The sequence below is a fragment of the Sceloporus occidentalis genome, unplaced genomic scaffold, assembly GCF_023333645.1.
Source record: "Sceloporus occidentalis isolate IW3139 unplaced genomic scaffold, rSceOcc1.0.p SCAF_377, whole genome shotgun sequence".
NCBI lineage: Eukaryota > Metazoa > Chordata > Lepidosauria > Squamata > Phrynosomatidae > Sceloporus > Sceloporus occidentalis.
In genome coordinates this window covers 236,658-253,781 of record NW_028317357.1, presented here as the reverse complement: position 1 = coordinate 253,781, position 17,124 = coordinate 236,658, and the positions used below count along the sequence as shown (strand labels likewise).

The following is a 17,124-nucleotide window of genomic DNA, read 5'->3' as shown; positions in this document are numbered from 1 at the left end:
TTATCACTCCCATCACTCCTGTGTTCCAATGGCCCTTTATCACTCCCATCACTTCTGTGTTCCAGTGACCCTTTATCACTCCCATCACTCCTGTGTTCCAATGGCACGTTGTGTTTGCCGATCCAAGTTTAAGTTTAGATGGTTAGAAAACCCGTTTGCGATTATGTTACAGACAGAAATTTCCTTGTTTTCCATGAAAACCGCTGAGTGACCCCAAACTTTGTGGATAGCGACTGTAAACACGCGTGCATGTGTAGAGTTGCTATACTGATCCCTGAGAAAAACAGGAATTACTACGTATAGCAGAGCCAAAATATGGTAAATCAATGACGCAAACACTTCTGAGAAAGGGATATCGGTTGTTAAGCCGCAGTGTAATCACGGCGGGACGTTGAGATGTGTGCACCGTGAACGTGTCCCCCATCGTGTTACCCCACTGTCTGTACCCCAAGAGCCTTCAAGAAGAGCCAGGTGGAAACGTAAGATTTCCCGAGGGCACAAAGTGCCACTTCCTGATGTTTTTCGTATATGAGAAGTTTTTTTGCCCGTGTGTTTGTAAAGTTTTTATTCTAGCTAACCCCAGTGTAAAGTTTGGAGTATTTTTTTTGGTGGATCTTCTAACGGAAGTTGTTTTCCCGGAACATCTGAACACTGGAAGTTAAAAGCTGTGCATACGACTCGTTTCCCCCGTACATCAACTTCTACAGCAAGACGCCTACTTATTTCCCATTGAATTTTTTAAAAGTTTTTTTTCTCCGACGCACGCGGCCTGCAAACTTTTACTTGTGAACTAATTGTTGCTTTCCCCATCGCCTGGAGGCAGCTGCGTGTTACTAGTGACCCTTTCACCTTTCTCAGTGTGGCACGTCATGGGTCCGCTCCAAAAAACAGCAGGTGGCAATATTGTTAAACCCCCATTACAACCCCTTTTACAACACGGGGCCGTTGTTTGGGTTCGCTGGGGCATGTGATGCGTGTGAACGTGTTTGTGTTTGTCTACGGTGAAAGTTTGGAGAGATGGTCGGAGGGGATTGCTGGTTATGGTTCATTCTTTCACTAGAAGCAGCGGACCGTCTTTATGGCCACCGGGAGCACGCACTTTTCATTCATCTGTGTCGGGTCTGCTAAAGATATCTTTTTACAAGTCAAGAGGCTCGGGAGAAGCAGAATAGCCTCTAGCGGTCATTTAAACAGGGTCTGTAATCATTGCACCTTTGGACGTTTGTAGATTATGGCTCCTTTTGTGCCTCTACAATGGAACTAAACTGCTCGTTTTAACACGATTGCATTAAGTTTACTGAAAAAGGGAACTTGCGCGTTCCGTGTTATCCGGCATCCAACCTCCTGTCCCTGTGTACAGCCTGTTAGTGTTTGTTTTTTCATTTCACAAATAATTCATAAGATAGTTATCTTTACTATCACACGGTAACCCCCCATGGAAAACATCCTCCTTGAGGATAATCCCCAGCGCTGTATACAATAATATCACCCCTCAGCACTGTGTACAGTAATATAACCCCCCAGCGCTGTGTACAGTAATATAACCCCCCAGCGCTGTATACAGTAATATAACCCCCAGCGCTGTATACAGTAGTATAACCCCCAGTGCTGTATACAGTAATATAACCTCCCAGCACTGTATACAGTAATATAACCTCCCAGCACTGTATACAGTAATATAACCCCCCAGCGCTGTATACAGTAATATAACCCCCAGCGCTGTGTACAGTAATATAACCCCCCAGCGCTGTATACAGTAATATGCCCCCCAGCGCTGTATACAGTAATATAACCCCCAGCACTGTATACAGTAATATAACCCCCAGCGCTGTATACAGTAATATAACCCCAGCGCTGTATACAGTAATATAACCCCCAGCGCTGTATACAGTAATATAACCCCAGTGCTGTATACAGTAATATAACCCCCAGTGCTGTATACAGTAATATAACCCCCAGCGCTGTATACAGTAATATAACCCCCCAGCGCTGTATACAGTAATATAACCCCCAGCGCTGTATACGGTAATATAACCCCCAGTGCTGTATACAGTAATAACCCCCAGTGCTGTATACAGTAATATAACCCCCAGGGCTGTATACAGTAATATAACCCCCAGCGCTGTATACAGTAATATAACCCCCAGCGCTGTATACAGTAATATAACCCCCAGCGCTGTATACAGTAATATAACCTCCCAGCACTGTATACAGTAATATAACCCCCAGCGCTGTATACAGTAATATAACCCCCAGCGCTGTATACAGTAATATAACCCCCCAGCGCTGTATACAGTAATATAACCCCCCAGCGCTGTATACAGTAATAACCCCCAGCACTGCATACAGTAATATAACCCCCAGCGCTGTATACAGTAATATAACCTCCCAGCGCTGTATACAGTAATATAACCCCCAGCGCTGTATACAGTAATATAACCCCCAGCGCTGTATACAGTAATATAACCCCCAGCGCTGTATACAGTAATATAACCCCCAGCGCTGTATACAGTAATATAACCCCAGTGCTGTATACAGTAATATAACCCCCAGTGCTGTATACAGTAATATAACCCCCAGCGCTGTATACAGTAATATAACCCCCCAGCGCTGTATACGGTAATATAACCCCCAGCGCTGTATACGGTAATATAACCCCCAGTGCTGTATACAGTAATAACCCCCAGGGCTGTATACAGTAATATAACCCCCAGCGCTGTATACAGTAATATAACCCCCAGCGCTGTATACAGTAATATAACCTCCCAGCACTGTATACAGTAATATAACCCCCAGCGCTGTATACAGTAATATAACCCCCAGCGCTGTATACAGTAATATAACCCCCCAGCGCTGTATACAGTAATAACCCCCAGCACTGCATACAGTAATATAACCCCCAGCGCTGTATACAGTAATATAACCTCCCAGCACTGTATACAGTAATATAACCCCCAGCGCTGTATACAGTAATATAACCCCCAGCGCTTTATACAGTAATATAACCCCCCAGCGCTGTATACAGTAATATAACCCCCAGCGCTGTATACGGTAATATAACCCCCAGTGCTGTATACAGTAATAACCCCCAGTGCTGTATACAGTAATATAACCCTCAGCGCTGTATACAGTAATATAACCCCCAGCGCTGTATACAGTAATATAACCCCCAGCGCTGTATACAGTAATAACCCCCAGCGCTGTATACAGTAATATAACCACACTGAGCTGATGCTTTACGGCGATGCTAATGAAGTCCGTTCCTCCATAGACTTTCATTAGACAGAGTGTGCAACTGAGGGATTAAGACTGAGCTATTCTGTTGTTTACCATGAATAGTCTGATAAGGAGTCAATGTGTGGGTCTGGTAGATTGGGCTCAGAACACATTCCAATGGCTAACAGGATCTGCGCAAAGTGATAGAAACTTTTTGTCCATCAAACTCTGCGGGCAAACTTTTCTTCAAAGCCAATCGGGAGGATGTATAGGAATCGGTTCCGGTGGAAAGTGATTGAATAACAGCGGGTTCTAGTGGAAGGGTCAGCTGGTTTCCATTACGCTAAACTGAGTTTTCAAGCTTATGCTACCTGTGGACCGTTATATTTATGGCCGATTGGTACATTGGAGATGGAAGTCTCCCCGCGCGCTGTCCTTCACGTGCTGGCTGCGTCGCCACAAGACCCGTCTACACGCAGCCAGGAGCTGGAAGAATCAGGAACAAAAGCTCTGTTTTTCAGGGCTGCGTGGGGCTGGGATTCTGCCCCGCATTGTCTCTGTGCTCTTGTGTCTCCCGTTTAACGTGTGTGTCAAGTTCAGTGGCCTGAAATAATCACTGGGATGTTGCATGCAAACCGATAGGGAACATAACTTTTTTTCACTTGCGAGAACAATGCAGAAATGTGGCCCCCGGTACTTTGTCCTCTGTCTGTTTCTGCTTTTCTAAGGCTTCGTCCTGCAATTTCTCCTCCTCCCCAATCTGTTTCTTAGTTAAGCGCCATTCATGTGTTCTCTTGTAGAATAAATCGCAACCCGGTCCTATCATTTGGACACCTGGGTTCTCGTGAGTGAAAAGAAAGTACTTTGTAAAGTGTAAAAAGAAAACAACGCATATACCGTTCATAGGCTCGCGTGTCTCTGATTATTCTAATAAATAAAAGTGGAGAGAAGTGATGTTAAGATGATCAGAACTGCGAAACTTTTCCAGTGAGGGGTTTCAAGTTGCAGTTTGGTTTTTTTTGAAACACCATCGGTTTTGTTGTCGTAATTCCGTAGTATTTTTAGCGGGTCTGGACTGGTCATCGGGCAAACCGCGCAAATGCCTGGTGGGCTGAACCTGTCCGGTTTTAATCCCCAGTCCATCCCTGATCATACCAACCTTAATGCGCACCCAAAAGTCGCAGGATGATCTCCTATTCCTCCGCCGCGTTAGGCAGCTGAGTTGGTTCCATAACATCGATGGTGAAGGCTTCAACCCCCAAAGTAGAAAGTTCTCAGTGGCCATAAGCAACCAGATCAACGTTATTCAATTATTACTGTTCGGTCATCTCTGCAGGTACAGCAACCATGTATCCATGACTCTTTATACAAAAAAAAACCATGCTTCTACTACTTTCAAGGCAGTTCTTTAAGTCAAGCAACACCTTTTTCTATAGAAATGTCTACCTTCCTGGACCTTGTAAAGTCCACCCTGCCTCCCATAGAGAAAATCCGAACACATGTACGAGACCAGAATAACGTTTATTGAGGCACTTGTAGAGAGTCTGAACGCGTCACATAAAATAAATAAATAACTCTGCAAATTCCAGTTTAAAACATGAAATATTTTTGTCATGATTCTTGTTATTTATTGTTTTACATCATACTCCACAGCGTAATGTAATAATTATTAACGTAGGGTGGACTAATCGATTTGAACATTATTCCCCCAAATGTATTACTAGGAAAGACATTGAATGAATAATGTTTCATTTACTAGGTTGACCCGCTAGTTATCGTATTGAGTTAGCGTTTGGTTCACAGCGCACACAGTTGCCGGGTTAGCGAGATTAATATGACTTTCCAGCCGTTCTGAAACCACATCTTCTGGGTGTTCTTAGGGATGCCTTTTTGTTCAGGACCTTTTGACGAGCGTCGGGAAAGTTGTAGTTTCACAACAATAGGAGAGTTACCTTCTGGCCACCCGGTACCGTTCTACTGTATAGGTCGGCTCCTTTCGGGGGACGCGGAGAAACGGCCTCTCTCATCCTCCACCGACTTTGTAACGGTTTCAGTTACTCAATATCTTCCGTAATTTGGTGTTTAAGGTCGGAGAGCTCTTAGGACCAAGTGTTCTGATGAATAACGCTCTACTGTAGACCCATCAGTGATAACGGCCAATAAGGTGGTGGCCTGTCGCATTATAGAGCAAGTAAAGGAGCAGCGAAAGGAGACTTTGAAGGTAGAAGACACTAACTGTGGTTGAGGAACCATTGTGTGGGTATCTGGCTGGCTTTCAAAAGAGTCCACCAAGTGTGTGGTGAGCACGTGGGTGTGATTAGTTAGGACCCCACCAAACACCAGCATCCGCCGCCACCCATGTGTGCCAAGGAAGAGACTGAATGGGCGTCGGAGACAAAGCCATTGTCATAGGTCCATCTACCCACGTGATCCATTTATGATTGTATAGGAGAAATGTCAGTTTGTGATACAAATGTTTCCGGCTTCATTTCAGGTTCCATGCGCCGCTTCGTGATGTAGGGAGGCAGAGAAATCTTTAGTTTTGATTCTCTTCAAATAGCTTGGAAACAGTCCTGCGGACAGAGAGAGGGTTCCGTGAAGCTGCCGTACATATGCGGTATGTATGAACCACCCTATGTGCACCTGTTAGTGAAATGTACTTCTGTGCATAAGGTTATTTTTTACTTCTTAAATATATAAGTTAATGCTTTTAATGCAATTTGGGTTATGTGTAAAATGTAATTGTGATGTAAAGTTTGAAAAGGGTCATATCACCTAAATATCAACAGACTACTGTTCCATTGCTATAGTGATAAGACCATATTGAACCTTAGAGCCAGGATCACTTTTTATAGATAAATACATTTTAATCTTTTTGTAACATGACACGAAAACATTGATCACTTACTGATACAGAGACCCGGAGATTTCATCTATGTAGCTCCCTGTAGAAGAGAGAGAGTAACATCAGATGTTATTGTAACCAAGTACTGGTTGCGTGTTTGGCACTTTTACTTTCGTCTTTCTGTGAATGAGTTCTTTCTCCTACTAGAACTAAATGCAAAATAAGAAACAACATTCCAAAAATATATTATTCCTAATAATAATAATAATAATTTCTGAATTATCAGAAGTTTTGCTTCATTCATCATTTTTCAGGGAATACTTAATTGTCATGTGACAAAAGCAGGAGGCGCTGATAGGCGTAACTTCCTGAGACTGGCTGCCTGGAATTCACAGGATGCAGAAAGTGGGAGCGGCAATAACAAAGGGGTGGGGCTAGCTGTGTGGGTGGAGCTGACCTCCGACTTTCAAGGCTTGGGAAGTAGGCAGAAGCTGGGTGAAATGCGCCGGTAAACATTTAAAATATCTTTGGGATCCTGAGGAAGCAGCTTGTACTTCAGACGTTACAGGCTCCTTTCTCCAGGACCCGACACCATCTGTCTTGACCTCGGTTGATGAAGGCTCCTAACTAGATCCTGATTAGCCGTCTGCCACGATGGACTTCTGGAAGCCGATGCCTCCCTTTTCCCTGTGCTAGATTCAGCAAGTCTACCTTTACTATTCTCAGAAAGTTTATCCCTGTAGATAAGCAAATCCTTTTCGATATCATAATTCCCCCTTAGTAGGTGGTACCCCTATCAGTATTCAGGTAGCTGATATGAAAAGTATATTTGTTTCCCCCTGTGGCTGGTAATGAGGTACAATGTGTTAATTCAATTAAAAGCCACTAGAGGGAGGAGTGGCATCACTAAGTCAAACACGTTTCCTCTTTAAAAGGATAGCCATGCTGCCTATTTATTCCAAGGATCGCTAACGTTAGCCCTGCTTTTCCCAGTCTGGGTATCCCAAGCAGACGTTTGGGTGAAATTCTTCTTATTTACTTGTTTATGACATACTTGTATGTTATCTGCAGGGGTAACCGTATTTACTGACAATCCAACTCACTCCTGAACGTTACGTGTGAATTCACAGTTTGCAGAACAATGGAAACTGTCTTAAAAAGAGCAATTCAGGAGCTAGACTAAACCGAAACTAGTCTCAGGGGGGATTATAAACACAAAAAAAGGTAGAAAGGTCCCTCCCTCTTTAAACAAGTTAAAGTATTACCCTTTAATCTCACAGACTTCGGAGCCACCGTGAACTCAGAAGAATGCATGAGATTTTTGGAAGCCCAACACTGGCGGTGCTTGTCGGTTGTCCTGAGCAATATCTCAAGTGGGGTCGGGGTCAGCAGACAGGGCAGAAATGTCCCAGCTTCATGCTGGCGAATGTAATAGAGAGACCTCGCTCTGCCGCTGGGTGCTAAGAATGAACCGGTGCAATGTACTGCTGACCACCGTCACCCTCTTACCTGGTTTGCAGGCTGTCTCACAGAGTACCGGACAGATATAGCAGAACTGGCAGTGCTGCGGAGAGAGAAAGGGAATCTTATTCTGGTAGAACCCTCGATTATTTTTGATAAAAAATCCCATTTGATTGTGCAGGTGACATCATACCACAAAGAATCATAATGTGGGCCCAAGACTGTTACATTGTAACAAGATAGAACCTACAGAGCCCCTTGGCTTCTAGGTGAAGATGAGTGTTCTATAGCAGCATTTCTCCAACTAAGTTTCACTCCTATATACATTGTCATTGAAGTACCCCAACTATCATCATCCCTAAAACCTCCCGAAGATGTATCCCAGAGGTTTCATGTACAATAGACTAAGTAACTTTGGTTGACAGGACACCGATGGACGTCCTCCCCTTAAAGCTGAAGCCATCGGTGAGATGTGTTCCCACCGCCAAGCGCTTCTCGGATGTGACGTCAAACTATGAGTTCCAGCGATACTCACATCACAGTTTTTGCAATGCTCGCTCGTATCCTTCTCGTCACAAGGACACTTCTCACACTCGCCGCAGTACTGAACAAAGAGAAAAGGATTTCATTAAATACAATGACATAAACACCCGAAGGTCTACATGCCAATCGTCCTTCACTCCCCTAAGAGTTTGAGAGGTGCCTATAAATGACCCCATGCCTCATAGCTAGGGGGACCACATCGGCCATTTTTTACACAATGCTTGTTCTTTACAAGGTGCTCAAAGCAGAATAGAAACAAGTATTATTCTCCTTGCCCATGTAAGGATCAAGACGCAGCAATAAGATGCCATTACCTTACAGAAGGAGCAGTATTGGCAGAGGGAGCCTTCTGTGTATTCTTCATCATCTTCATCATCATCCTCGTCCTCATCTTATACACAGAAAAACAAAAGGGGACAATATGTTGAGAATTCCATACAACACACTCAGCCTCGAATTGCAAGATATGTTGACGTGTTGTTACTATGCCAGTTACTTCTCTCCAGCGTTCATCGTTTCCATAGTTCCTTAGGCTGCAAGTCATGGGATTTGTTCTTCACCTCGCATTGTCCAGGTTTTTATTTTAATCACAGATCAGAGGGAACCTGATTCGACAATATTTCTTTCCCTGGGCTTGATAATCTTCTTAGAATATTTCAAATTCGAGGAAATGACAAAGTTTGTAGGGCTTTTAGATGTCACTGTGAGTCCTTGTTGGACATGCATATAATAGACATGTTTACTTGCTTATTATTTCCCTTTAGAAATGTTTTTGTCCATTCCCATGATAAATGCAGCCTTTTTTCTAGCGATTACACGTTCTTACCTTTTACTTACAAAGCCAAGTTTGAATTGAGTAGTTGCTATATATTTTTCAAATGGATACACATACTTCCCATTTGCTAACAAGGTTTTATAGTAACAATTTACAACAAATATTTGTTTTATGTTTTATGAAAACAAAGTATATTGTTTTTATCATTCGAATTGTGTAAATACACTACCGTTCAAAAGTTTGAGGTCACTTAGAAATGTCCTTGGTCAGTAAAGGACTTTTTTGAGTAAAAAGCACATTTTGTCTATTTAAATAACATGAAATGGATCAGAAATCCAGCGCAGACGGGGTTAATGTTGTAAATGACTATTGTAGTTGGAAACAATGCTGATTTTTAATGGAATCTCTTCATAGGCGTACAGCAGCCCTTTACAACTCCCATCACTCCTGTGTTCCAATGGCCCTTTACAACTCCCATCACTCCTGTGTTCCAATGGCCCTTTACAACTCCCATCACTCCTGTGTTCCAATGGCCCTTTACAACTCCCATCACTCCTGTGTTCCAATGGCACGTTGTGTTCGCTGATCAAGTTTAAGTTTAAAAGGCTAATTGATGGTTAGAAAACCCTTTTTGCGATTATATTACAGCCGGAAATGTCTTTGTTTTCCATAAAAACAGCTGAGTGACCCCAAACCTTTGAATGGTGTAAGTAATTTTAGATATTTTTAAAGGAGCTGAAATATGGGTAACACGGGGGCTTATGTTGGAAAATCCACTTTTGACCCTTTATGACCGAGGATACTTTTATATCATAAAGGCTTTTTTTGGAACATGAATGCGCATGATCGCTGTGATTGGTGATCGCTGTGATTGGTGATCGCTGTGATTGGTGATCGCTATGATCACATGATTCTCGCTGACTCCAGTTGATCTTCTGCACAGAGAACTAGCGGGTGAAAGCATGAACGCTGCAGTCATTGCAACCACTTTTTTGGGGATGTAATGTTATTATCCTAAGATTGAGACAACCCTGGATTGTAAACAGGCCTTTTTCTAATCTGCTCTCTAAGTGCTGGTGTCTGGACTCTGAAACGTTCCCTCTGATGACAGATCCACTGGAGACAATACAACTAGAACTCTGTCTGCACCCCCTACTGCTCTACTCGCATAGATAGGCGACAGAAACATCATTTTATAAGTGTGAAAACTCCCCAACCAACTATACATTATCCAGGGCCAACTCATAACGCATAGTGAAGTCATGGGAAAAGGAGATTCATGCACATGGAGTGGAGCGTCATACAGAGGACATGAAGCTTCATACACAAGACGGGGAGCATCATACACAGAGAGTGGAGCGTCATGCGGAGGAGAGGGAGCTCTATACACAGGGAGCAGAGCTTCATGCCGAGGACAGGGAGCTTCATACGCAAGACAGGGGGCTTCACACACAGGGAGCTTCACACACAGGGAGCGGAGCTTCATGCCGAGGACAGGGAGCTTCATACACAGGGAGCAGAGCTTCATGCCGAGGACAGGGAGCTTCATACACAGGGAGCAGAGCTTCATGCCGAGGACAGGGAGCTTCATACACAGGGAGCGGAGCTTCATGCCAAGGACAGGGAGCTTCATACGCGGGGAGAAGAGCTTCATGCCAAGGACAGGGAGCTTCATACGCAAGACAGGGAGCTTCATACACAGGGAGCGGAGCTTCATTCCAAGGACAGGGAGCTTCATACGCGGGGAGCGGAGCTTCATGCCGAGGACAGGGAGCTTCATACGCAAGACAGGGAGCTTCATACACAGGGAGCGGAGCTTCATTCCAAGGACAGGGAGCTTCATACGCGGGGAGCGGAGCTTCATGCCGAGGACAGGGAGCTTCATACGCGGGGAGCGGAGCTTCATGCCAAGGACAGGGAGCTTCATACGCAAGACAGGGAGCTTCATACACAGGGAGTGGAGCTTCATTCCAAGGACAGGGAGCTTCATACGCGGGGAGCGGAGCTTCATGCCAAGGACAGGGAGCTTCACACACATGGAGCGGAGCTTCATGCACAGGACATGGAACTTGATGCACAGGGAAGAATTGTGAAACTTATCGGTGAACTTAACCCAGCCATAGCTGGCATCATAGCCTTTAGTATCTGCTTCGTGCTTTCAGTGGGCGAGGGGTACTAAGAACCCAGTGAACGGATCGTGAACTTGTATACCCGGGAAGTCCCTGAGCTGACCCTGAGATTTGATATCAATCCCATGGCAAAGACTGTATTGTAGAGACTCGCTAATGGAGGCAAACAAATGGCTTTTATTACGGCCCAGGAGGCGATGGTATTCTGAATGAAGCGGGGATTTCACCTGTGATATGAGAGAGTATATCTGAGTGACCCTGAGAACCTAGCAATGGGGTAAAAACACCAGGAAATGGGTACACACCAAGGTGTTATCACGAGAAATGTGCCTCCGTGCTGGAATTGATGATGATGTCCCCTTTACCACATGATAAATTGGTGTAAATCGATTTAACATGCAGAAGAAATGCGTACTCACAGCACACTCAGGCAGACCATGCGCAGACAAGGCAATGAAAAATGCTTGACAATTTGTTGCGTAGTGAAGCGTTTATTAAAACAGTCAGTGAGATTTGCCGAGGCAGCTGCACAGAGCTGCGGTTATATCAACACGTTAAGATACGCAGAACACGCGGTACACCCGGGTTAACCCCATGTGTTCCTGAGACCTGGGCTAGCAGGCCCCGCTGTGCCTTTTACCCCATACAGAACTAGAAGATGAACACCGAGCCAGACAGGTTAGTTATAAACCCCGAACTTTTGTTAGCACCGGGGAGAGGTCTGATTTCCAGAGGTCGTTTACATTTTGCAGAAATGGGATAATGATTTAAACCAAATATGCCACTCTTTGGATAATATATAACATTATTTTGTCTGAAACTCACTTTTTTATTCTTTAAATCTGTTTTGGAATATTACATCCATTCTCATGCTTTTATCTGTAGACCCTTAACAGAACTCGACAGAAGGAAGGGCTCCAACCCTAATCACCAGGTTTTTTTAGATCAAAATTCTGTATCGGGCTCTCTAAGTGGTGCCCACTCATTCTTTGCATTAAAATACATAGAAGGCTGGACCCCAATAACTGTGAGCTGCTGGAATGGGAGTGATGAGAGTTGGAGAGGCCCATTAATATATGCACATAAGTAGCCAGTCTCCAGCTGTTGCAGGACTACAGCTTCCATAGTGCATTATGGGAGATGTAGTTTGACAACCGCTAGATGGACACCTGTTGACGATCTCTTGTACCAGGGTCACCTGAGTCTATGTAACCAGCAGTTCTAATATAAGTGTCTTAACCCCTTAAGGACAATGGGCGGTCCCTAAACCCATTGAAAACAATGCATTTTGAGCCCGTACATGTACGGGCTTTGTCCTTAAGGGGTTAAGGACTGCTTCATAAGCTATTCTGTTTAAAAAGAGGCATGGGCACCAGACATACGTTCATTCCACCGTACTTTCTGACGGCTTCCACCCGCGGGCTCCCCAAATAACAGAACCGCTTGCAAAACCTACTGCTGAATAAAGTAAACTTCTTTAGCGTTTAAAGTGCCTGTGATCATTGTGTATGAACCCATCAAAACAGGATTCTAAGTTACATGGGATGCATACAAAAGTTATTCGTTTAAAATGTGTCCTCTTTAATATGAGTAATTAAACGGTCCAAACTACAGGTTAAACACATGAAAAACTAGGCAGCTCTTTATTACAATAAACTGATCCAATCATAGATTAGTAGATCTAAAACATGCCCGAAAACCGTAATTCATTCAATTTTACCGAGTTCACCTCAATATTGTTCTCAAAGGCTACATAGAAACCAGTGTTTGTTTGTTTTTTTGGGGTGAAATAATGTAATTCTATAATGCAACATTTGTTACAAGCCAAGCGTTTTAAGCAGCTCTTGTATGGGTACAATCTTGTCTTTACACATTATTCTTAAACTTTTTTGTTAAGATTTATGTTACAATAAAGCTAAAAGAAAACTAAAGATGGATTAAAAAGCGATGAATAGAATTGGCCAGGAAATGTTAGCAGTTCCTGATTTCATGCTTTGCCTTTTATATCTATGGGGGAGATCTTATGCCTTCGCACAAAACCTAGAAAATGCTTAGTGTTATATATGAAATTGAGTACATTAAGGATTATTAGGCTTTGGGATTTTTAGATGAGTATTTTTGCTTCTGCAAAGACTGAAGATCAAAGCTCTTTAGAGGGGGCAGTTATAGAATGGAATCATAAAACAACTATTTCTTCAAGGGAAACTGTATGATGCTAGCAAATGTATTTGGGATTAGCTGTTTTTATTAACTGGGCTACAGGTGAATTCGGTTTGTTTAATCTGGCAAACTCCATCTGGGGTCACAAAGAACAAAGGTAGCGTCCGTCAATAGAAAATGGGCCCTAAGGTGTGTATTAATTCCGTTAAAGGATCTCAACAGACACCGTCACCCGCGTTTCAGAAACATTTAAACCATCGTTTGTACTTTCCCAAAGTTTGTTGCAATTGATAAACCAGTTCAATCCAGTAGAACATCAGTCCAGTTGACATCAATGTCCCATTGCTTTGGCATATTGATTAATCAAGCGCAGAAGACAGAGGTGCAAATGCTCAAGGCCAAACTTTTAGGTGTCTTGTTCATGCTGAAAGCCACGTGTTAAATCAAGCCTGTCGGGATGCAGCGCAGGGGAGCTCTGCTGCTAATTCGCATTAACGGTTCACTGACACATTGGGCTTTTTTCTTTTGAATGTAGAAATACTTTGCTGCTATTTTTCCACTAGTTTAAATAATTACAATTGAGAGATCTGATCCCTATATCTTTAACGAACTACGAAATACTTTAGTTTTAGTTACCTTCATCATCGTCCTCATCATCATCATCTTCCTGTTCCTTTACAACTTTGTTGTCATTTTCATCATCATTGTCATCACCATCGTCCTCATCACCATCGTCCTCATCACCATCATTGTCATCTTCATCATCTTCATGTTTCTTTACAATTGTGCTTTCGTCGGCGTCATCATCGGCATCATCTTTATCATCTTCATCATCGTCGTCGTCATCGTCATCTTCGTCGTCGTCGTCATCGTCGTCATCATCATCATCTTTGTCATCATCATCATCTTTGTCATTATCGTCATCATCATCGTCGTCATCGTCATCATCATCTTTGTCATTATCGTCATCATCATCATCGTCGTCATCATCGTCATCATCATCTTTGTCATTATCGTCGTCATCATCATCTTTGTCATTATCGTCGTCATCATCGTCGTCGTCATCATCGTCATCATCATCTTTGTCATTATCGTCATCATCATCGTCGTCGTCATCATCATCATCTTTGCCATTGTCGTCGTCGTCGTCATCATCTTTCACATCATCTTTGTCGTTGTTATCATCATCGTTGTCCTCTTCATCATCCCTCTCTACCTGAGTAGGATGTTTTCCCTCATCTCCATCGTCCGCTGCCGCCCCATGGGCTTGTCCTTGTACACCGGGAATGAGATTCCCTTGGAAGGAGCAGATAAATGTAACAAGCAGGCAAAACAGCCACACTCTCTGTGAGGCCATTTCGGGAGAAATGTTCAGTCACGCGGCTTTCACCAAAAAGTGTCTCCTTGGATTTCACAGGCCTTCAAAAGACGACAAAACAATTGGAGAAATGTGGGTAGCAGGTTAAGTCGGGACACTTCTCAGCGTGAAGAACTCGTGTGCATTGCCAATTAAACAGTCCAATGAAGAGGGTTTTTAGAGATGAGAGAACGGTCAAGTCATCAGCACGGGAACCAAAACTGAAGAACAGAAGAGGCTTGTGAACACTAGACTGATTCCGAGGGTTTTGGAAGATTGACTGCAACAGATGCAAAAAAGTCTGTCTTCTGCCTTTTACCCAATCACAGAGAGCGGCACTCTTTTTCCAGCCCCGCCGTGCCTCCGATATAGAAAGCGGCGATGGCATGTATCCCTCTTCATGACCATATTTGTGTTACGCTGTATACAGAAGGTCACCGAAGACGGCACTCAACGGCGTACGGAGGATCTAGGACGGGTGCTATAATTAGGCCTTATCAGCCCTTACTAGTGTGTTTGATTGTAACAAGACTGTCATAATTTTATATCATCTTTTGTAATCTGGCCCCGCAATTATTATTATTTTTAACTCTTTGTTTACTTTTCAAAGAGAACGGCCAGGCAAACTATTCCATTCGCACTCAGATGGTTAAACCTTCCCCCCCTGTCAGAGTGACTTTGAAAAGCATATTTAGTTTATAAGTTATATTTAGCTGGCGGAGATTGCTCTAGAATCAAGTCGCCGGGAATGTTTCAAACATCTTAAAGAAGGCAGAAATAATGGCATTTGGGGGCATAATTCGAAGGTATGATGCCCCAGGGACATGGCGTCCATACGTTGTTGTTATATAGGTGCGTGTCTGCACTAGTTATACCGTATGTGTAATCATGGCAATTCTTCCGGCCTCCACCCTAAGTTGCTAGAAGATTTCTCAGTCGGGTGGAAGAGAATAAACAAGAAGAGAAAATAAGGTAAGTCATTTTACTCTAAAGTTTATTAAACTTTAAAGAGGGGGGATTATAACAGCAGGTTTACCTAAACACGTTATTGGAGGGCAACTTGGACACGGGTGCTCTTAGCCCAAGTTGTGAAGAGTGGAAGCCGCTCGTAGGTGAATTCCAGAAGAGAGAGAATCGAGCCGCTCCATTTCCTCTAACACGGTCTCTTTATTAAATTAACACGCGTGTTCATTCATCGTGTTATTATGGGATATGCTATGAGAGTACCCTGTGCACCCGCACTCATCCTTACGATGGCACCCGGGGTGTTGTCCGGGATTCCAGCCTACCTTTTGAGACAATAAGTAACCAGATTAAGTTGGTGAAATTGTATTTCTGTGCGTAGAATACTCTGTTACTCTCTGATTTATGGATTTACAGGTAGATTTCATGTAATTGTTTTATATTTAATGTAAGAACATCCTTGCCCAGTATTTCAGAGTTGAATGTTGGAAAGCCGGACCATAATAACATCTCAAACAGTCAGAAGGACACTTTTTATTATAGGGAGTGCGGTGCGGGGCGTTTCTAGGAGCATGGCTGAATCTGGACTGTATGTAGCTGATTAAACGGCTGTTTTTCTCATTAAGTAACAAAGAATGCATTTTATTTAATTAATATAGACATTGTTGGGGGTTTTAGGGCTGTAGAACCCTGCGATACCCTCATACCCAGCAAACATTCCAACCTCCTTAGGAAAGAGGGGCATCAGGGGAGAAAAGAGGGGCATCAGGGGAGAAAAGAGGGGCATCAGGGGATTTAGGTGTCAGAGGGACCTACCCCCCTACCTGAAGACACTTGGTTAGTATGAAACAATGTATTGAGTAAGTGCCTGTATATTTTTCAGGAAGCCTGTAACCCGTTCAGGATTCCATATGGACCGGAACCGGACTTCATGCTATTATCACAGTGATCAGGCAGGTGATAATATATTCCTATATGTTTGTGTCACCCATGTAAAAAGTGCCGATAAACTGGGAATGGTCTGAATTAGAGAAGGGGATGAGGGGGGAGGAAAAACTGCTGTGCTTCAGTAACTGGAATCCGATGTGCGCTGTCAGCCTGCCATTCCAGCCTGCCCTCTGTGCTATAAATACCGAGCGTCCTGACACCAGCCTGGCACTGGGACAGTCATGGGGAGGCCGCAGAGCTTACGCTCCAGTGTCACATTTCTGCAGCGCTGAGGCTTCAAGTGCACATTGTTGGAAATCTGCTGACACTTCCTTAATCCCAGTCTGCAGAAACCATCATCGGCTCCAAGTCGCTGTCACAGATGAATCATAAGAATTCTCCATTCCCCCCAACCGCTAATGCCATATTTAACCTCATATGGAAATGATTTAACCCATCCCCCACCGGCACAAGTAGGGCATTTCGGAAAAAGAAGGTGTTCTACAAAATGCAAACATTCCAACGTTTCCAAAGTCCGAGCGACTCTATTGTCTTAAAGGGTGTTGTTAGAGGTGTGGCTAGAGGCGGGGCTTTACTCACGGTTTATATATTTTTCATCATTAAATGATAACTATGTAACTAGGAAATTAACAATGTGTTTATTTACACAGTTATATTTATACTCATTATCGGGGCTTTTAGGGCTGTAGAACCCTGCAATACCCTCATACCCAGCAAACATTCTGAC

General features: G+C 43.5%; 1 pseudogene; it reads right to left on the bottom strand.

Annotated features, from left to right (window-relative positions):
• Positions 1-3,653: 3,653 nt before the first annotated feature.
• LOC149273420 (uncharacterized) lies at positions 3,654-14,486 on the bottom strand (annotated as a pseudogene).
• Positions 14,487-17,124: the final 2,638 nt, after the last annotated feature.